The following is a 22,530-nucleotide window of genomic DNA, read 5'->3' on the forward strand; positions in this document are numbered from 1 at the left end:
ACCCCACATCGGACCCCACCCCACTCTTCCAAAAGTGAGGTTTGCCTGCTCGGTCTGGGGGTTGTTGCCATGGTGATTGCCCTTGTCTGGGTGTCTGGGGTGTGGCATTTAAGTTTTACGGCTGTGGTGTGGACCCCAGTCTGCCAGGATCTTGGTGATTGCTATGGCGGCGGACTCTGTGGACATGGGTGGACTGGCTCCTGATGTGGATGGACCCCCAGGATGTTGTTTCCTCACAGTAGCATCAAGTCCGATTTTTATTATTTTTAGTATTTTATACTACATTCTGTTTAGAGACAGAAATTAGAGAGTCATGATTGTGCAGATTGTGGGAGGGGGCTGCTTTGTTTGTGTGTGTGCATGTGCGTGCAACTGTGTGTGAAAGAGACTTTAAGAGTCCTTAAAAGATTAAAAATTGCTGTTTTCTATTTTGATTTGTGTAAAGGCTTGTTTTATTTTTAATGTGCATGAACTGCTTTTTCATGTAAAGCACTTTGTGTTGCCTTCGGCATGAAAAGCGCTTTATAACCACTACTTTTTAAAAAAATCTGAAGTTTTTACTTGGTTCTTTACAAAAAATTTAAAAAAAAAATAATAATAATTAGCATACAGCATAGCATAAAGTGTATTACTGTTTGATTTGTCAGCATTCTGGTAGTGCAAAAGGTATCCACCAGGTATCCAAGGTGGCAGAAGATGAATATCAGAAATTTCTGCCCCCAGGATTTTTTTTTTTGTTTGTTTTTGTTTTTGTTTTTTTTTTTTGTTTTGTTTTGTTTTTGTTTTTTTTGTTGTTTTTTGTTTTTTGCTTGTTTGTTTGTTTGGTTGTTTGGTTGGTTGGTTGGTTGGTTTTTTTTATATGTGGTGATGCAATAAGTTTCAGAAACTGGATGTATCAAATACGATATACTGTATGCAGTGTTAAAATTACAGATGTAAAGCTCTGCAGGGTTGTGTAACTAAATACAGTCCAGCCCAGTAAATGTAAAAGCAGGCTAACATTACCAAAGGATTGCTTCATGGTCACATGGTGCAGAAATTTCTGGACCATTTCTCTTGCTTTCTATGGATGACAAAACTGTTAAAAGTCAAGAGTGATTGAGCCCCTGCACCCTCTTCAGCTTTGTTTTGCTTTTGAACGTTTTGCCTCCAGAACTTGAACATGTTTTCTGAAAGGAGGAGGAGAGAATGACTACAGCACCCATGCAGCATGTTTGACTAATCCAGCTCGGTTTCAGCAGGTCTGTATTTAGTGTGTGAAGTCTATGCACACATTTAATTTGGCAGCTGAATGCTAACACTTTGAAACAGTCTGTGCTGGTAATCCACAGTATTAAAAAAAACAGCTGCTGGGGTGTGTTTCCTTTATTTTATATGGCTGTGTGGTTTAGTGGCTTTTCTGAGTGCATCTCAGTGTGTTTATGTGTATTCTGGTTCAAATTCCACCTGATTTGTTCTGTGCCTCCAAAGCAGTCAATTCTACTTTATTTCAATGTCATGTGTGTGTGTGTGTGTGTGTGTGTGCGTGTGTGTGTGTGTTTTCCGGGTTTTATGTCAGGTTATAATCCTGTCAGACTTCCAAAAAACCCAAGCTGACGAGAGACACGAAAGAATCAGACTTTTCTCTCTTTTTGGAGTAACCGTGGCAACGGAAACAGGCTGTATCTGCAGTCTGAGTTCCCAGGGGCAAAGCAGTCTCAGAGGAGAGAAACACTTACAAAGAACAAAGAAGATATAGAGAAATATTTTAAGAAAGCTTTAAAACTGAAAGAAATATCAAACCAGAGATCGTATCACTGGCAAAGCAGCGAGTTACATCTTTCTAACCACAGATTAGGCGTTACAGGCTGTTCTGCAGCTAAAGGCTTGTTTATACTTGTATGGAGGACCTTTTTCCAACTGAACATCAATTGAGTGGATGTGGATGAAAGTCTGGCCTCTAACTGCCGATATACACATACCGTTCACTTTATTAGGTCCACCTGCTCTATTATCACATTTATCTAATCAACCAATCACATGGCAGGAACTTGATGCATGTAGTCATGTAGACATGGTGAAGACGACTGAAGTTCAAACTGAGCATCAGAATGAGGAAGGAAAGGGATTGAAGTGACTTTGAACGTGACAGGGTTGTCCAAGTATTTCAGGAACTGCTGATCTACTGAGATTTTCACACACATTTCAATGTTTATGTTCTACTGGAAATAAAATAATATAGATAGTTTACAAACTTTTTTGTAATTGGAGTTGTGTGTAAATACACTGCTCAAAAAAATAAAGAGAACACTTAAACAACACAATGTAATTCCAAGTCAATCACACTTGTGTGAAATCAAACTGTCAACTTAGGAAGCAACACTGATTGACCATCAGTATCACATGCTGTTGTGCAAATGGAATAGACAACATGTGGAAATTATAGGCAATTAGCAAGACACCCCCAATAAAGGAGTGGTTCTGCAGGTGGTGACCACAGACCACTTCTTAGTTCCTGCTTTCTGGCTGATGTTTTGGTCACTTTTGAATGCTGGTGGTGCTTTCATTCTAGTGGTAGCATGAGACGGAGTCTACAACCCACACAACTGGCTCAGGTAGTGCAGCTCATCCAGGATGGCACATCAATGCGAGCTGTAGCAAAAAGGTTTGCTGTGTCTCTCAGCGTAGTGTCCAGAGCATGGAGGCGCTACCAGCAGACAGGCCAGTACATCAGGAGACGTGGAGGAGGCCGTAGGAGGGCAACAACCCAGCAGCAGGACCCCCACCTCCACCTTTGTGCAAGGACGAGCACTGCCAGAGCCCTGCAACATGACCTCCAGCAGGCCACAAATGTGCATGTATTTGCTCAAATGGTCAGAAACAGACTCCATGAGGGAGGTATGAGGGCCCCACACCCACAGGTGGGGGTTGTGCTCACAGCCCAACACCGTGCAGGACGTTTGGCATTTGCCATAGAGCACCAAGATTGGAAACTTCACCACTGGAGCCCTGTGCTCCTCATAGATGAAAGCAGGTTCACACTGAGCACATGTGACAGACCTGACATTCTGGAGACACCATGGAGAACGTTCTGCTGCCTGCAACCTCCAGCATGACCGGTTTGGCAGTGGGTCAGTAATGGTGTGGGGTGGCATTTCTTTGGGGGGCCGCACAGCCCTCCATGTCCCCGGCAGAGGTAGCCTGACTGCCGTTAGGTACCGAGATGTGATCCTCAGACCCCTTGTGAGACCATATGCTGATGTGGTTGGCCCTGGGTTCCTCTTAATGTAAGACAATGCTAGAGCTTGTGGCTGGAGTGTGTCAGCACTTCCTGCAAGACGAAGGCATTGATGCTATGGACTGGCCTGGCCGTTCCCCACACCTGAATCCAACTGAGCACATCTGGGACATCATGTCTTGCTCCATCCACCAACGCCACATTGCACCACAGACTGTCCAGGAGTTGGTGGATGCTTTAGTCCAGGTCTGGGAGGAGATCCCTCAGGAGACCATCCGCCACCTCATCAGTAGCATGCCCAGGCGTTGTAGGGAGGCCATACAGGCACATGGAGGACACACACACTACTTAGCCTCATTTTGACTTGTTTTAAGGACATTACATCAAAGTTGGATCAGCATGTAGTGTGTTTTTCCACTTTAATTTTGAGTGTGACTCCAAATCCAGACCTCCATTGGTTAATATATTTGATTTCCATTGATAATTTTTGTATGATTTTGTTGTTAGCACATTCAACTATATAAAGAACAAAGTGTTTAATAAGAATATTTCATTCATTCAGATCTAGGATGTGTTATTCTAGTGTTCCCTTTATTTTTTTGAGCAGTGTATAAACCCTTCAGTGAAGTCTGCAAATTATTTAAGAATATCTTAAGGACCCCTACACCTCCAAAGACTTCTTCAAGGCCATCCTTTATAGTGACACATTTCCAGGACCTCTCTAACGGCTTCAGTTACCATTAAAACTATGACACCATGCCCTTTTTTTCTTTACAAGTGACTATGAATTTTTACAAAGACTTGCAATGCTTCTTTAAAGACTCCTTCAATCCCCTCAAGGAAAACGTGACTGAATTCAATTAACTTCTTATATATTGTCAAAGTTTACACCAGCATTTATATAAAGTATTATCCTGACAGCCATAGACTGTTGTGTGAAGTATTTTGAATCTAGACATCAGAGATGTGATAAGAGACCACATCCTAACTCCTGCTTGGTTCTGTCTTCATATGTAGCGATTGTTAGAGCTGTGGCCAGCAGGTGGTGCCAAATCTCCATAAAAGCAAACTAATACTGTTTAAGCTTCCAGTACAGTCAGAAGTCTTCTCACTAACACACACACACACACACACCTGGTAATGTTTTAGTGTTTATAAAAAAGAACATCCCAATTTTGTTAACTAGCACGAGACCTTTAGCCTGGAAACTGGAGGGTGGGTTTTTATAGAAGCAAAAGAGTTTATGAGGATTGATTGGATGAAATTGATAAAACTGATATGTAAATAATTATTTATACATTAAGAGGAAGTAGAATAACAAAAGGGAGCGTAAAGATGCACATAGCACCATTAATAAAGCCATATATCCTCATAAACCAGCCTCCTCTCGGTTTCAGCACATAATAAAGACTGAAAGCCTCTCTCATCCACAGACACTGAAGTAGAAAAGGCAGGAATGTAGCAGCTGCCATGTTCAAGTTCATGTTCAAGTCTTTACAGATGTTATACAAGTCTGAGATTTGAGGGGGGCAAGTCCTCAAAGTGCAGACATGATACGCTAAAATAAACAATAGTACAAAATATGTACAGAAGAAAAGCACAGTTTAAAATCACAAAAAAAGAAACAACCAGAGACTATAATTATTCATAAGCCAACAACTGGCTTTTAAATAAGTAAAAAGTAAGAGTCTATGAAGTGTAAATGGTCTTTACATCATACATCACATTCACCCATTCATACACACATTCACACACTGATGGCGGAAGCTGTCATGCAAGGTGCTAACCACGACCCATCAGGAGCAATTTAGGGTTCGGTGTTGTACTCAGGACACCTGGACATGAGCTCAACAGGCCGAGGATTGAACCCTCAGGCTACAAGATGACCACTCTACCCACTGAAACACGCTGCCCCACAGGGGTGATGGATTTTGGAAAGAAACTGTTTTTAAATTTGGCATTAATTCACCTGTAGCGCCTCCCCGAGGGCAACAGGTAAAACATGTAGTGACCAGGATGTGATCTGTGCTTGATGATATGTACTGTACTGATGCAGCAGGTGGTATAAGTGTCTGTCAGGGAGGGGAAATGCACGAGGACCCACAGCAAGTAAATATAAATGGCTAATTCTAAAAGAATAAAAACTGAATATAATTTAGTGAAGGGATTACAAACCAATGAAAACATTGTTGTTAATGATATAAACATTTTTCTGTCATTGATTTGATTTTGTTACAAGCTGCACCTTTAAACACAATTCAGCCTGCACTGTAATTTGTGAAGCTCTAAAAAATCCAGATGGATGACTCTACAACCACCTGGATTTATGACCCTCTAACAGTCTGAACACAGTTTCTAAGTCTTAAAGGTGATGTGTCTGAGAAGGTGGTCAGCTGCACAGAGTATGCTGATCTGTTTGATGAGGCCACCTTCTTTTTTTTACCACATGAAGCTTAAAGCTTGGAAAAAGTGACCCTGAACCATCCATTAGTTATGTTGCCACAGGCCCAGGCAGCTAGTGGACCTCCCAGAAATGCCTTTAGTGCCTCTTCTGTATCATTATTGCATCACTGACTTTGTTTCTCTTCACCATAATTACTGTTTTTTTCCTCTCACTGTACCTCTGACCTGCAGCTATTTTGTCAAACAACTTCACCATTGTGTCTAGCTTGTTAGGCCCGAGCACCGACGCTACACATATTCTAAATGTTTGGGCGAACAAAAAATCCTCTTGGAGCAACAGCCTAAACCCAACAGGAAGTCGGCCATTTTGGGTCAAAGTCGCCATTTTGGCGTTTTACTGACATCGTTCAAAATCTATCTCCTCCTAGAGATTTCATCGTAACGCTACCAAAATAGCACAGGATGTTCAGAAGGCATGTGTCTTTAAAAGTTATTGAAAGTTTTCTAATAGAGGAAAGGGCATGGAGGGGGCGGGGCCTCAAAGTTTGACGTCTCGCCATGAAAAACGAAAGTGATATAACTTCCACTTTAAACAATATATCTGAACCAAAATGGCCATGTATGATGCCAGTCCCATCCTGAACACATCTACATGTCAATATTTTTGTTATGAATTGGCCACACCCCCTGGCAACAGGAAGTCATAGTTTTTACTCGGAGACCCACTTATCTGACGTTTTGGACACAACCAGGTCCAAACTGGGTCAGACAGCAGAAAACAAGTTGGTGATGATATCCAGGGAAAACTGTTGCTCCACGCTGGAGGGCGCAACCGTGGCGCCATGGCGATCTTCGATGAAACGCCATGACATCATAAATCACTATAAATCCCTCAATTTTCACGCAATCCTCATCAGACTTGCAGGGATTAATCAGGGTCCCGCCCTGAACAGATCCATTTCACCAATTCCGGTCTAGCCCTAAGCCCCGCCCACTTTCAACAGGAAGTTCTTTTTTTCAGACGCCGGGGTCCATCTCCTCAAGAATGAAACTTACACACTTGAAAGTGCTGCACAACAGGTCAAACCCTTTCATGATACCACAATAAAAATCTCAAGTTTCTTTGCCAAACGTAACCATGGCGAATAGTGGCCCGACGCTATCAAAGAGGAAGTACTTGTAACTGACCCACTATAACGTTGATCTCCACCAAACTTTGCAGGGAGGACCGCGATCAGGCTGGGAACTCAGCCACATTGACATATGCTGGAAAAATTGCAATATAGCTCTATAGCGCCCCCTACAAATATTTAATTGATCATATCTGCCCACTACATTGAGCGATATGGCTGAAATCCAGTATATTAATAGAACTTGGAAGGATGTACAAAAAAGGCTCTTGGACCTATATGATAACGTCAACAGGAAGTCGGCCATTTTGAAAAAAGTGTCATTTCTGGGGTCATTTTTGCAAGTTTCTTTGCCTTGCACTTGAATGAACTACTCCTTCAGATTTTATCGTATTTACCTCAAACTCAGTCTGAACACTCCAGAGGCATGTATGTTCAAAAGTTATTGAAAATTTTCTAATAGGAGAAGGCGTTCAGCGGCGGCGCCTCATCAAGTTTTGATGTTTCGCCATCAAGCATGGAATCCATTATTTCTGACATACAACACTCATTCGGTACCAAACTGCACATGTTTCACTTCAGTTCCAGGCCGACCACATCTATATGTCCAGATGTTGTCACATGGACATTGCTCAACACTGCATGGCAAGACGGTGGCGCAAAGACAAACTTGGATAAGACTCCATGACATCATTAATCAGTATAAATCCCTCAATTTTCATCCAATCACCATCACACTTATAGTGATTAATCAGGGTCTGCTCCTGAGCAGATACATGTAACTACTTCTGGTCTTGGCCTAAGCCCCGCCCACTTGAAACAGGAAGTGCCTTTTTCAGACACCAGGGTCCCTCTCTTCAGGAATGAACCTCACACACTCAAAAGTGCTTGAGATCAGGTCAAGCCCTTTCATGATACTACAGAAAAAAAACTCAAGTTCCTTCCTCAAGCATAACCATGGCAAATGGCGTCCACCACCATGAAACAGGAAGTACTTGTACCAGACCCAATGTACTCCCGATCTCCACCAAACTCGGCAGGGTGGACAGTCGTCAGGCCTGGAATTGATTCACATAGACATATGCTGGTTATTTGGCTCTATAGCGCCCCCTATAAATTTTTAATCTATCAGCTCCAATCACTGCTTTGACTGACGTTGATGAAATGTGGCATATTTATATAACATGCCATGACAAACAAAAAAAGCCTCTTCCAATCCTGATGTTGTCAACGCCATAGCCCCGCCCCCTGGGAACAGGAAGTCCCACCATTTTAACCCTCTATTGTCTGTAAAACAAATTCAAATGCATTCATATCATCCTTCATGAACTCATGGTTGAAAATATGACTGACTTCTTGCAGCATCATGATTAAAATGGCTTCCTGTGATGGTTATATCATTCGCCATGAAACAGGAAGTGGCTCGAACCCTGCTGTCAGTTGAACAAAGGAGGTGATATTTTCCTGTTCTCATTAGAGTTCCAACCTGAACAGACCGGCCAGAACCTGGTCTGATGTTGTTCGTCGCAGAGGTAAATCCAGCAGGAAATTTAAAGCTCCAGCACTCACTCCACCATCTGAAGTCTCACTGCATAATAAATATGATGTGTTGAGTCATATTAAAATGAATGATGATGAATGTAATGCAAGGATTTATCAAAATTCAAGAAATAGCCCTAAAACTCAGCCCAGGGCTAACCAGACCAGGAGGAGAGGCCAAAATCCCACAAACAGGAGGACTAGAGAAGCTATCGGCACCTCCACACAAAAACAAATAGACACAATTCTGATTGGGGACTCTATAACACAGCATGTCAGGATGGCAAAGACGGAAAATTTAACACTTTTTGATACATCAGTCAGGGAACTGACAGAGATGTTGCCGACCATTCTGTCTTCACATCCAGATGGTATGAAGATTATTGTCCACACAGGGTCTTTTGATATTCTGAGGAGGAAAATTGGCTCTGAGATCCTGAAAAAAGACTTTTCTCTGCTGTTGGAGAGACTGTGTCAGTTGGGAGCACACCATGTTTACATTTCAGGACCCATTCCTACAGCGGGTAAAGGAATTGAACTTTTCAGTAGGCTTCTTGGCCTGAACACATGGTTATCAAACGCATGTATCACCCATGGGATAAAGTTCATTGATAACTTCAATATCTTTTGGAACTGTAAGGAGCGATTCAGACCTGATGGTGTGCATCCAAATCTAACTGGATGCAGATTACTTGGTGCACACTTGCGTCATGCTGTTGGGACGGCAAACCCAAACATGAGTGTACAGATAAGAGCGAAGGACACAGCAGAGAAGCGATCAACTGCCAGTTCTCCCCCCTCACCAGACCCTCTTCTCCACATCACCCAAGGTCTTAAAAGGATGTCTCTATCCCGGTCTGAACCCCAGCGATCACCATCTACCAAGAAATACAGGGCTCCCCCCCCTCCCCCTCCTCATCCTCCTATTAGATCATCTGTCCTGACCAAGCAGGGCATGGGAGGAGGTTCCCAGAGCAGCAGAATTCACAACAAAGATAACATGCCATGATGCGTTCAGGGTCCTTGCTGTAGTTTTGCTACTACTGACAGCTGTTCTGAGATCAAGCCTGGACCCAGTAGGATTCCTGTGTTAGTTAGTAAAATAAGGAATCGAACACGGTCAGCTTGTGGGGTGAATCGATCTAATCTGTTAACTGTACCTTGTATAACTCAGAATACAACAGAGACCAGTGTAAACTTCATAAAGCTAGCTGTACTAAATGTTAGATCTCTGTCCAACAAGTCACTGTTAGTTAATGACTTCATCATTTCTCACAGTTTAGATTTTCTTTTTCTGACAGAAACATGTTTAACAGAAGACACAAGTGCTACAGTTCTTAATGAAACAGCACCCCCTCATTTTAGTTTCATGAATAAATGTCGAAACGGGAGGAAAGGGGGAGGAGAAGCTGCCTTATTTAAAGATTCATTCCAGTGTAAAGAAATGTCATTTGGTGATTTTACTTCTTTTGAATATCTTAGTTTTATTTTAAGGGGCATTCCTAAAATCCTATTTCTAATCATCTACAGACGTCCAGGACACTGTGTAAATTTTATTGATGAATTTTCTGAATTATTGTCGGTTATCTCTACTGATTTTAACCATTTCATCTTAACTGGGGATTTTAACATTCACATAGATAACATGACGGATGGTAATGTCAAGGAATTTTGTTCCATATTGGACATGTTTGGTTTGTGGCAACATGTTAAACAACCGACCCACATTCGAGGTCACATTCTGGACCTGGTTATTTCAAAGGGTGTTGATATTTCTTCTGTTGCGGTCACTGACTTGGCCTTGTCTGACCATTTTTGTATTTTGTTTGATTTACTGATCACTCAGAATGTTCAACCAACCTGCTTCTCCGTTAGGAAGAGGTACATTAATGAAAGAACAAGTGCTAAGTTTGTGGAGGCCATAGCTATGTTACCAACAACCAGTGCAGAGTCAGTTGATAGACTCCTGGATAATTTCAATCTGAAAGTCTTGAATGTAATGGATGCTGTTGCACCGATAAGAATCAAGAGCAACTTGAGCAAACAGAAAACACCATGGAGAAACACCACTGTGGTTACCAGCCTAAAAAGAGAATGCAGAAAAACTGAGCGGAAATGGCGGAAAAATAAACTTCAAATTTACTATGAGCTGTACAAACAAAGCCTGCGTAACTATAACAATGAGTTGTGCAAGGCCAGAGAGCTGCATTTATCTGAAATGATTAACAGGAATGTCAACAATTCTTGCACTCTGTTTGCTATGATTGAAAAACTCACAAATCCTCCTAAACAGATAAGCCCAGAGCTCCTTTCCACTGAGAAATGCAACCAATTTGCAAACTTTTTTAGCCAAAAAATTAAAACAATTAGGCAAAATATTAATTCCACACAGTCAAACAAGAAAATTAGTCTGTGTCTAAAACCCGGAAATAATTCTGATGTCATGTCACAATTTAAAATGGTGAATTTAAAAGTCCTACAAGAAACAGTTTGGCATTTGAAATCAACAACATGCACTCTGGACATGATACCATCCGACTTTTTAAAAACAGTTTTTACCTCAGTAGAAAGTGATCTCCTACTGATAGTTAACAGCTCGCTGGCATCAGGCATTTTTCCCAAATCACTAAAGATAGCTGCTATTAAGCCACTCCTAAAGAAAAGGACTCTAGACGCCTCTATAATGAACAACTATAGACCTGTCTCTAACCTCTCTTTTATTTCCAAGATTATTGAAAAAGTTGTATTTCACCAGCTTCATGACTTTTTAAATGAAAGTGGAAATCTTGATAAATTTCAGTCCGGCTTCCGACCTCATCACAGCACTGAAACAGCACTGGTCAAAGTGTTAAATGACATTAGGTTGAATACCGATTCTGGTCAAGTATCAGTCCTGGTTCTGTTGGATCTCAGTGCTGCGTTTGATACTGTAGATCACAGAATCCTGTTGCACAGGCTGGAAAACTGGGTTGGACTTTCTGGAGCGGTCCTTAACTGGTTCAGGTCCTATTTAGAAGGCCGGAGTTATTTTGTTACGATTGGCAGCTATGAATCCGAGCGAGTGGCCATGACTTGTGGAGTCCCCCAGGGGTCAGTCCTTGGACCTCTTCTGTTCAACTTGTATATGCTCCCTTTGGGTAAAATATTACAAAACTATAGCATTAGTTATCAAAGTTATGCAGATGATACACAACTTTATGTGTCTCTGTCACCAGATGACTGCAGTCCAATAGACTTATTGTGTCAGTGTCTGGAGCAAATAAACACCTGGATGAGGGAGAATTTCCTACAATTAAATGAAGACAAAACTGAGATTATTCTGTTTGGTAGCAAAGAGAAGAGGGTCAGCATTGGCAAACACCTGGAGACTCGGGCTCTTAAAATTACCAACCAAGTTCGTAACCTGGGAGTGTTGATAGACTCAGATCTGACTTTCAGCAGCCATATCAAAGCTGTCACTAAGACAGCTTTTTACCAGCTCAGAAACATCAACAGAATTAAAAGTTTAGTCTCCCAGAAAGACCAAGAGAAACTCATCCATGCATTCATCTCCAGTAGACTGGATTACTGTAATGGTCTTTTAACAGGACTTCCTAAAAAGAGCATTAAACATCTGCAGCTCATCCAGAACGCTGCTGCTAGAGTTTTAACCAGGACTAAGAGATCTGAACACATCACACCAGTTTTAAAATCTTTACACTGGCTTCCAGTCAGTCACAGAATAGATTTTAAAACCCTTCTGATCATTTACAAATCCCAGAATGGTTTAGGCCCAGAATACATCTGTGATATGTTCAGAGAATATAAACCTAGCAGAGCTCTTAGATCCAAAGACTCTGGTCAACTAGTCCAGGCCAGAGTCCAGACTAAACATGGAGAAGCAGCATTTAGCTGTTATGCTGCAAACAAATGGAACAAACTGCCAGTGCAGATTAAACTTTCCCCAAATGTAGACATTTTTAAATCCAGGTTAAAAACTTTTCTTTTCTCATGCGCTTATGCATGAAATCTGCACGGTAACTTTTTTTTTTTTTTTTTTTTTTTTAACTTATCTTGCTTTTAATCATTTTAATGTAATTTATTATTTTATTGTGATTATGTGTTGATTATGTGTTGATGCCTTTTACTATTCTAAATATCTGTAATGTCTTTGTTTTATGTAAAGCACTTTGAATTGTCCTGTACATGAAATGTGCTATACAAATAAACTGCCTTGCCTTGCCTTGCCTTGCCTTGAACATGGTTCTACATAAAAAACGACTATAGTGCCACCCAGTGGCCACGTGGAATTTTCCTCTTGATCAAATCATGCTCAAGTTTGTGAGAAATCAACACAGTTTGTAAGAAACAAGGTCATGAACGGTTCAGATGTCATTACTGGTCAGACTGAGGTGCAATTTGATCACCTCAAATGACCTCTTGATGGAGATAAACTCTGGAAGAAAGGGCATATGGCTGTCGGCGAGAGCCTTCGTGCTGTAGGAGGGAGGTGGCCAGCTGATGGGGCGGTGCAATAGGCTGGAATGGCGCCAGAGGTGTGAGGGCCTTCATCGCTGCTTGCAGCTTTAATTTTAAATGTAACTTGTAACTGGACTGAACTTTTACCTTTGCCGTTAACTTTTTACTCTGTTTATCTAGATCAAAAAGTCTAACCAAGGACGGGGGCTGTAAATTAGACTTTGGCTAGAAGCCTTGTGTACACTGCATCTGTTACCTAATGGGTGATAATGTTAAATTGTGTGCACTAGTAAGACTAGACAAGACAAGACAAGTCTGTCTTGAATCAGTCTGGATAAAACAAAGGTGTGCTGCATTTATTGGATGACTTCAGGCTTAATTAAAAGATGGCGCTAGTTTGATTATTTCAGGTGAGTCTTGCTTTTTTGAGCAACTTTCATTAAAAACTTCCCTGGCTTCCCCTGTTTATCCCAGTTAGTTTTGCTTCCTGCTACATTGAGTTTCTGTATCTAACTGCAGCACCTCCATGTAGTCATTGTCTCCCTCAGTTTAAAGCAACACTACATGAATTTCCACCCTTACAACTCTGTGCTTCTGACTTGTTTTGGTGGCACAGTAACATTCATAATGCACATTTCTGGGGCTGTCATTGCCCTGTAGCATCCTGGGGCTGAGAAACCCCACTTCACAACTTTGTGTTCCAGCCCAGGGCATCGAGTGACAGCTGTGTTTTGCTTTACAGTACTGAACCATACACCAGCAACTCAGAGAGAGCTCAGAGAAGAGACAGGATGCAGACAGAATTAGCTGAATAAACCTTCGTTAGGGGGGCGCCAAAGTGAGAAAATCCTCCAAAGTTCTGTAGTGTTGCTTTAATTTCTCTTTGTTTTTTTTCTCCTGGTCAGATCCTCTTCACAAATAGCCTTTAGCCGCTCCATTAGTCAGATTTTTTCTTTTATTTTTTGTTAAGTACTCTGAGGATCCCTTCTTTGCAGCATATTTTGCTGTATGTAAATGTAGTCAGATGTTAAATCATTCATACTATTTCCCACATAGGTCCTGTATCCTTATGGCAGCGCTGTATTCATAAATGCTCATTCTGCTAACATTCCAACAGATGCTTCTTGGCCTTTCTTCTATTGACGTTCGTACATGGGTGGAGGTACATGGGTGATGGTGTTGTGAAACTGTTTGCTAGATGTAACAGCACAAGTATGTGATGTGCTGGCTAGAGGCTGCCATTTCTCCTCGTGTATAGCAAGAAACTATGTGATGTCTAGTGTTCAATAAGAAGTGTAATAAACTGCTGTGAAATGTCTAAATAAAGCACACAATATTTCCAGTTGATTATTGTGCATTCCAGTTGTCCTCTGAACTCATTTTCTGAAGGAAATTTTGCCAGAAAATGACAAAATGCTCTAGTTTATTCGAATGGTAAACACTTAAGTAGCAGACATTTTAACTGACATATTTATAAATTTAGTTCCCCAAATGGCTCATAATTAAATAAAAAAAAAAGAAACTCAGCTTAATGACAGAAAACATTTTCTCAGAACAAATATAAAAAATAACCTGAACTGAATTATCCAACAAAGGTGAATTGTTACAATCAGAGATAAATAGTTCCTACAGATATACTCTTAATACAAAATTTTTTAAAAAAAATAAGAACTATAATATTGAGACAATTAAACTCTTCACCAAAGGCAAATTTATTTGTATAGCACATTTCATCTACAAGACAATTTAAAGTACTTTACATAAAACATCACAGCAGGATGCAGAAGGCAATACAAGTGCATTAAAAACAAAAAACTACTAGACTGTTTTCTTCTGCAGGTGTGAAGTAACATCTCCTGCTTTACACACTTGTTTCCACCAAAATGTAAAAACAATTCATCACTTTCAGATTTTACAGCACAGAGAAAACTTGAATCATATTTAAAAACATTAAAATCCCACAAACTGAAGAAAATCTCAGTTAATCAGGTTTCTCTTTCATGGTAATACTTGTGGAATGAGCACAAAATCTTTAACAATTCAAAGTCAGGAAGTTTTATTTCATCAGAAGAGAGTTTGTTTGAGCTTCAAGTCCAGTGAAAAGGCCCGTGTGAAGCAGCATTCCCAGTCGGAGCAAGGAGGACGTGGTGTCAGTGCAGAGCGTGGATGTGGAGGAATGGAGGCAGAAATAATGGGATGCACAGTTGTGGAGGAATGGCTCTTGGTCGACTGCTGCCTGATCTGGATGTCTGTGAAGTCCAGCTGGGTCTGGAGGAAAATCACAGTAAAGAATGACATGCATTCAGACACCAAAGGCTTTATTTGGGTTGAGAATAGTGGATCAGTCTATTTTCTTTACCTTTTAAAAACATCTGACTCAGCACCTTCATCATGATGGTCTCTGAGGAAGTGTTCTTCATTTGACTCTGCGTAGACTTGACCATCGTTTGTCTGATCACGATGAACTTCCTGATGTCGGCCTGAAAGGAAACAAAGATATAATCAATCAAAGGACAGCAGTGTGTCGGTGGTTGAACAGATCAGTCAGTGAAAAGGTCAAAGCAAGAGAAATGATCGGTTCAAAGCAAGGCTCATTTAAACAGGAACATTTCCCTTACCATGAACCTTCCTTTCATCAACACCTCCCTTATCAGCTGGAAGATGGAGGAGGAGACTGCAGGAGGAGGTGAGGCTGGAATTTTCTGCAGGTGGATGGTAAAAGCAGCAGGTGGAGGTTGAAGGTGGATGTTTCTTCCTGGAGGTGGATGCTTTGCAGGTTGATGGCAGAGACTGCAGGTGGAGCTACATGTACAAAGATAGATGGAAGATGATGGAGGCTGTAGCTGAAGAGAGGATGTTACCATGGAGATGATTCAGGAAGAGGTTGGATCTGTAGATTTGTTTTTAAATAGTGTAAGTTGGAAAGTATGTGAATAGATGGAGGTGTTTTAACTCAGGGTGGATGATAGAGTCTGCAGGTTAAGGATGAAGGTGAGATTTACCTTAAGGGTGGTGCGAGAAGGTGGAGTCTGCATGTTCTCCCTGTGCACGTGTGGCTTCTCTCCAGGTACTCTGGATTCTGAGTGAGCGTGGGTGCTTGTTTGTCTCTGTGTGTTGGTCCTGCGATGGACTGGTGACTTGTCCAAGGTGGACCCTGTCTCTTGTCTGGTAGCTGCTGGGATAAGTTCCAATCCCCGACCATGACCCTGCAGTGGAATAAGCAAATATGGACAATGGATCAATCAAATTTTCTGAGGGTGGATGGTAGAGGCTGCAAGTGGTGACTGAAGATTAATTTTACCAGGAGGTTGATGCCAGAAGGTGGAGGCTAAAGTTGAAGCTTCATGTGCAAAGGTAGATGGAAGATGATGGAGACTGTAGCTGAAGAGAGGATGTTACCATGGAGACGATTCAGGAAGAGGTTCGATCTGTAGATTTGTTTTTAAATAGTGTAAGTTGGAAAGTATGTGAATAGATGGAGGTGTTTTAACTCAGGGTGGATGATAGAGTCTGCAGGTTAAGGATGAAGGGGAGATTTACCTTAAGGGTGGTGCGAGAAGGTGGAGGCTGAAGGTGGATTTAGATTCTTGATGTCAGAGGTGGTCGGTATAGAAGGAAGGTGGATTTTTCTTCCAGGAGGTGGATGCTTTACAGGTGGGTGTCAGAGACTGCAGATGGAGCTGTGTGGTTTTAGTCTGAAAGACAATTAAAACTCTGAGTGTCAAAGCAGAAGGTGGAGGACTCCATCAGCCAGACTGCAGATACAGAGGAACATAAAAATACCTCAAGTTAATGGAGCTAGATGAAAGATGAGATGGAGCTGAAGAGAGGATGTTACCATGAAGGCGATTCAGGTGGAGGTTTAATGTGTAGTTCTGTTTCTAACAGTGTAAGTTGGAAGATGAGCTGGATGGAGGTGTGGGGGTTAGCACTGTGGCCTCCCAGCAAGAAGGTTCCTGGTTTGAAGCTCAGCTGGAACCTTTCTGTGTGGAGTCTGCATGTTCTCCTCGTGCACGTGTGGCTTCTCTCCAGGTACTCTGGATTCTGAGTGAGTGAGGGTGCTTGTTTGTCTCTGTGTGTTGGTCCTGCGATGGACTGGTGACTTGTCCAAGGTGGACCCTGTCTCTTGTCTGGTAGCTACTGGGATAGTAGATAGATGGTGGTGGCTGCGGGTGGAGTCAGGAGGGTGGTGCTTTTCAAGCCGATGGTGGTGGCTGCAGGTGGAGACCGGAGGCTGGATTTTAGTAAGCCAATGGTGGTGGCTTCAGGTGGAGATCGAAGGTGGATGGTGGACACTGCAGAGGGACAATATAAATAGAAAAGAAAAAAACTCACTTATCGTGTTTCAGAACTAGTTACATATAAGAAGAAAACAAGAAAACATTAAAGAAAAATGGTGAATTGTAAAAAAAAGTTAAACTAAATGTAAAACTTAGTGAAGTGGCTTCGATGGTGATCTCAGGCACTGTCCCAGTGGATGGAGACTCTAACGGTCCGAGCTGGAAACTGGATGGACTCACTGTGTTGAAAGAAGATGATGGTGGTTCCTGCAGGTGGAGACGGGAGGCTGGTGATCTGCAAGCCGATGGTGGTGGCTGCAGGTGGAGACGGGAGGCTGGCCTTTTGCAAGCCGGTGGTGGTGGCTGCAGGTGGAGAGGGGAGGCTGGTGTTTTGGAAGCCGATGGTGGTGGCTGCAGGTGGAGATGGGAGGCTGGTGTTCAGCAAGCCGATGGTGGTGGCTGCAGGTGGAGATGGGAGGCTGGTTTTTGCAAGCCGATGGTGGTGGCTGCAGGTGGAGAGGGGAGGCTGGTGTTTTCCAAGCCGATGGTGGTGGCTGCAGGTGGAGACGGGAGGCTGGTGTTTTGCAAGCCGATGGTGGTGGCTGCAGGTGGGAGGCTGGTGTTTAAAAAGCTGATGGTGGTGGCTGCAGGTGGAGAGGGGAGGCTGGCCTTTTGCAAGCCGATGGTGGTGGCTGCAGGTGGAGACGGGAGGCTGGCCTTCTGCAAGCCGATGATGGTGGCTGCAGGTGGAGACGAGAGGCTGGTGTTTTGCAAGCCGATGGTGGTGGCTGCAGGTGGAGACGAGAGGCTGGTGTTTTGCAAGCCGGTGGTGGTGGCTGCAGGTGGGACGCTGGTGTTCAACAAGCCGATGGTGGTGGCTGCAGGTGGAGACGGGAGGCTGGTCTTTTGCAAGTCCATGGTGGTGGATGGAGACTCTAACGGTCCGAGCTGGAAACTGGATGCACCCACTGAAGAGAAAAAACAACCAAAATAAATAAATGAAAGAAACTAAAGACCTTCTATCCTCTCTAAACATGAGCAACACTTTCTCTGTTTACCTTCAGTATTTGACAATGTTGTCCTCAGTCAGGACGTCTCGGGCACCGGGACACCCCCCGGCACCCGGAAAAGAAGAGAAGAGAAGAGAATTCCACAGTTTACTCATGTGGCACACAAATAAGTTCTTAAACATACAAAAGTTATCATGAAGAACATTTGATGGTGTGTGTCCATCACAGGGATGGAAGGTGGATTCTTACTTTGGGGGACAGTACTGTGCAAAAGTCTGGCGCCACTCCAGGAAAAAGAGAAAAAAAAGGCAGAAAAAAAGCAGAGATTTACAGAAACACGCTGGCTGCTTCTTGTTCTGATCTCTGTTAACATGATTCCACATTTCTTCATGATTTTCAGGTCTGGGCTCTGAGGAGGATTCATCCCTCCATCAGACCTGTTACCACTGATTTTCAGTCCAGTTCTGCCGTCATCTGGCACATCTCAGATCCACTATCAGCTCTGTGCTGGATTTCAGATGCTGTAGAAGTTTTTAGACCGACCACCAGTTCAGATATGTGAACTTCATTATCAACTTGTCCAGTTGATTTGAGGACACACTGTCCACCATGCTGAGACATGATTTTGTTGCTGAAGATTCTCCGTCATCACTCAGCTTGTGTTTGGCTGTTTTGTCCTTGGGGTGAAGCAGCCTCTGTCGGAGAGTGATGTTCGGTCACTCCTGTCAGATATGGAACGACAATATTCTTCCTCCTGTTCTTTCTGTCTTCTGCATTTGTGCCTTTTCCAGAAATGTAGCTGATTTGATGAAATTCAGTTTAGATAAAACAGGTTTAAATGGCTTCCTTGATGTGGTTTTGTTAAGTTTCCCTCTGTGAGTTAAAAACTAGATCCTGGTGTGTGTGTGTGTGTGTGTGTGTGTGTGTGTGTGTGTGTGTGTGTGTGTGTGTGTGTAAGGGGGGGGTTCTGGTAAACACTGATGTTTACCAGAAACCCACACAGACCAGGATCTAGTTTTTGACTCACACCAACTCCTGGAACACAAAGTGTCCGTCATCAGAACCTCACTCCACCAGGCTGAAAATGTTCCTATGAGGACGGAGGGAAAACTGAAGGCACAAAACCACATTAAGGAAGCACTTCAAACCTGTTTATCCAAATTGGACTTTCATTAAATCAGCTTAAACACCTGGAAAAACATCATGAACAGAGAAGAATGTTGTCATTCCATATGTGGCAAGAGTGTCTTAGAAACTCAGGATCTTCTCCAAACACGACATCCTGGTTCATTTCAAATTAAAACATCACTCTCATACAGAAGCAGCACACCAACTGGACAGGTTTAGAATAAAAGAAGTGGAAAGTTCACATATCTGAGCCAGCGGCTTGGTGGATACCACGCTGAGATATGCCAAGTTTTCTGCTGATAACTCTGGGAATCACCTTGTTGGGTCAAAATACAATTTTTTATGCCTGTTAAAATATTTTACATTTGATATTTTTCATATTTAACAAAGAAATCAGAAGGAATAATGATATCTTCGTGGCAGGCGGCTAACAAATAGCCTAAAGATCCAAATTAAAATCAGTTTCAAGTTTTCTGTCATGTGTCGACGTAACACTGGATCATCCTTTGAGCTAAAAGCCTTTATGCACCTGAATGATTCAGAGGTCAGTGTTAAGAGGCAAACAAACGTAAATATATGGACAAACAAACATAAATAAAACAAAGACACATTCCTCTTAAACCAGTCAGGTCCAAGAACTGGACTGAAAACAAGCTAAAAAGCAGCCAACGTCTAAAGAAAAACTCCAAACATGCAGAAAGCCTGAACTACTGATGATGGAGGAACGTAGAAAAGATTCCAGGTGTAAAATGTTTCAGGAAAAGTTGAACTCGTCTTGAGCAACAGAAACTACTGCTCGAGACAAGGTCAACGTTGGAGATGGAAAGAAAAGAAAAGGAGTGGCACAAGACTTTTGTACAGTACTGTGTTGGAAGAAGATGATGGTGGTTCCTGCAGGTGGTGTCAGGTCTTCTTCCAGATGTTATAAAAGCCAATGGTGGTTCCTGCAGGTAAAGACGGGAGGTGGATGGTGGACCCTGCAGAGGGACAGTATAAACAGAAAAAAAAAATTCAATTATCAAATTTCAGAACTAGTTACATGTAAGAAGAAAACAATAAAACATCAAAGAACAAAAGTGAACAAAAGTTGAACATTTCATTGTAGATGTAAAACTTAGTGAAGTGGCTTCGATGGTGATCTCAGGCACTGTCCCAGTGGATGGAGACTCTAACGGTCCGAGCTGGAAACTGGATGCACTCACTGTGTTGAAAGAAGATGATGGTGGTTCCTGCAGGCGATGTTAGATCTTCTTCCAGATGTTTTAAAAGCCAGTGGTGGTTCCTGCAGGTGGAGACGGGACGATGGTGTTCTGCAAGCCGATGGTGGTGGCTGCAGGTGGAGACTGGAGGCTGGTGTTCAGCAAGCCGATGGTGGTGGCTGCAGGTGGAGACGGGAGGCAGGTGTTCTGCAAGCCAATGGTGGTGGCTGCAGGTGGAGAGGGGAGGCTGGTTTTTGCAAGCCGATGGTGGTGGCTGCAGGTGGAGACGGGAGGCTGGTTTTTGCAAGCCGATGGTGGTGGCTGCAGGTGGAGACGGGAGGCTGGTGTTTGCAAGCCGATGGTGGTGGCTGCAGGTGGAGACGGGAGGCTGGTTTTTGCATGCCGATTGTGGTGGCTGCAGGTGGAGACGGGAGGCTGGTGTTCTGCAAGCTGATGGTGGTGGCTGCAGGTGGAGACGGGAGGCAGGTGTTCTGCAAGCCGATGGTGGTGGCTGCAGGTGGAGAGGGGAGGCTGGTCTTTTGCAAGTCCATGGTGGTGGATGGAGACTCTAACGGTCCGAGCTGGAAACTGGATGCACTCACTGAAGAGAAAAAACAACCAAAATAAATAAATGAAAGAAACTAAAGACCTTCTATCCTCTCTAAACATGAGCAACACTTTCTCTGTTTACCTTCAGTATTTGACAATGTTGTCCTCAGTCAGGACGTCTCGGGCACCGGGACACCCCCCGGCACCCGGAAAAGAAGAGAAGAGAAGAGAATTCCACAGTTTACTCATGTGGCACAGAAATGAGTTCTTAAACATACAAAAGTTATCATGAAGAACATTTGATGGTGTGTGTCCATCACAGGGATGGAAGGTGGATTCTTACTTTGGGGGACAGTACTGTGCAAAAGTCTGGCGCCACTCCAGGAAAAAGAGAAAAAAAAGGCAGAAAAAAAGCAGAGATTTACAGAAACACGCTGGCTGCTTCTTGTTCTGATCTCTGTTAACATGATTCCACATTTCTTCATGATTTTCAGGTCTGGGCTCTGAGGAGGATTCATCCCTCCATCAGACCTGTTACCACTGATTTTCAGTCCAGTTCTGCCGTCATCTGGCACATCTCAGATCCACTATCAGCTCTGTGCTGGATTTCAGATGCTGTAGAAGTTTTTAGACCGACCACCAGTTCAGATATGTGAACTTCATTATCAACTTGTCCAGTTGATTTGAGGACACACTGTCCACCATGCTGAGACATGATTTTGTTGCTGAAGATTCTCCGTCATCACTCAGCTTGTGTTTGGCTGTTTTGTCCTTGGGGTGAAGCAGCCTCTGTCGGAGAGTGATGTTCGGTCACTCCTGTCAGATATGGAACGACAATATTCTTCCTCCTGTTCTTTCTGTCTTCTGCATTTGTGCCTTTTCCAGAAATGTAGCTGATTTGATGAAATTCAGTTTAGATAAAACAGGTTTAAATGGCTTCCTTGATGTGGTTTTGTTAAGTTTCCCTCTGTGAGTTAAAAACTAGATCCTGGTGTGTGTGTGTGTGTGTGTGTGTGTGTGTGTGTGTGTGTGTGTGTGTGTGTGTGTAGGGGAGGGGTTCTGGTAAACACTGATGTTTACCAGAAACCCACACAGACCAGGATCTAGTTTTTGACTCACACCAACTCCTGGAACACAAAGTGTCCGTCATCAGAACCTCACTCCACCAGGCTGAAAATGTTCCTATGAGGACGGAGGGAAAACTGAAGGCACAAAACCACATTAAGGAAGCACTTCAAACCTGTTTATCCAAATTGGACTTTCATTAAATCAGCTTAAACACCTGGAAAAACATCATGAACAGAGAAGAATGTTGTCATTCCATATGTGGCAAGAGTGTCTTAGAAACTCAGGATCTTCTCCAAACACGACATCCTGGTTCATTTCAAATTAAAACATCACTCTCATACAGAAGCAGCACACCAACTGGACAGGTTTAGAATAAAAGAAGTGGAAAGTTCACATATCTGAGCCAGCGGCTTGGTGGATACCACGCTGAGATATGCCAAGTTTTCTGCTGATAACTCTGGGAATCACCTTGTTGGGTCAAAATACAATTTTTTATGCCTGTTAAAATATTTTACATTTGATATTTTTCATATTTAACAAAGAAATCAG

The 22,530-nt window shown here is 42.7% G+C and overlaps 3 long non-coding RNA genes across 4 annotated transcripts; 1 reads left to right on the plus strand and 2 right to left on the minus strand.

Moving 5' to 3' along the window:
- Positions 1-15,914: 15,914 nt before the first annotated feature.
- LOC121634503 lies at positions 15,915-16,381 on the minus strand. Its single transcript, XR_006009244.1, has 3 exons — positions 16,288-16,381; positions 16,049-16,175; positions 15,915-15,953 (listed from the first exon to the last, which is right to left on the minus strand). It is a non-coding gene; the product is annotated as an uncharacterized LOC121634503 (long non-coding RNA).
- Positions 16,382-16,941: 560 nt separating this feature from the next.
- Positions 16,942-18,181, plus strand: LOC121634504. Its single transcript, XR_006009245.1, has 3 exons — positions 16,942-17,015; positions 17,588-17,635; positions 18,114-18,181. It is a non-coding gene; the product is annotated as an uncharacterized LOC121634504 (long non-coding RNA).
- Positions 16,994-21,585, minus strand: LOC121634505. 2 transcript variants are annotated; one of them, XR_006009246.1, is made up of 3 exons: positions 21,056-21,585; positions 20,280-20,366; positions 16,994-17,042 (listed from the first exon to the last, which is right to left on the minus strand). It is a non-coding gene; the product is annotated as an uncharacterized LOC121634505 (long non-coding RNA). The 2 variants fall into 2 exon arrangements; XR_006009247.1 differs by lacking the exons at positions 20,280-20,366; positions 21,056-21,585 and adding an exon at positions 17,268-17,301.
- Positions 21,586-22,530: the final 945 nt, after the last annotated feature.

Source organism: Melanotaenia boesemani, chromosome 23, assembly GCF_017639745.1.
Source record: "Melanotaenia boesemani isolate fMelBoe1 chromosome 23, fMelBoe1.pri, whole genome shotgun sequence".
Lineage (NCBI taxonomy): Eukaryota > Metazoa > Chordata > Actinopteri > Atheriniformes > Melanotaeniidae > Melanotaenia > Melanotaenia boesemani.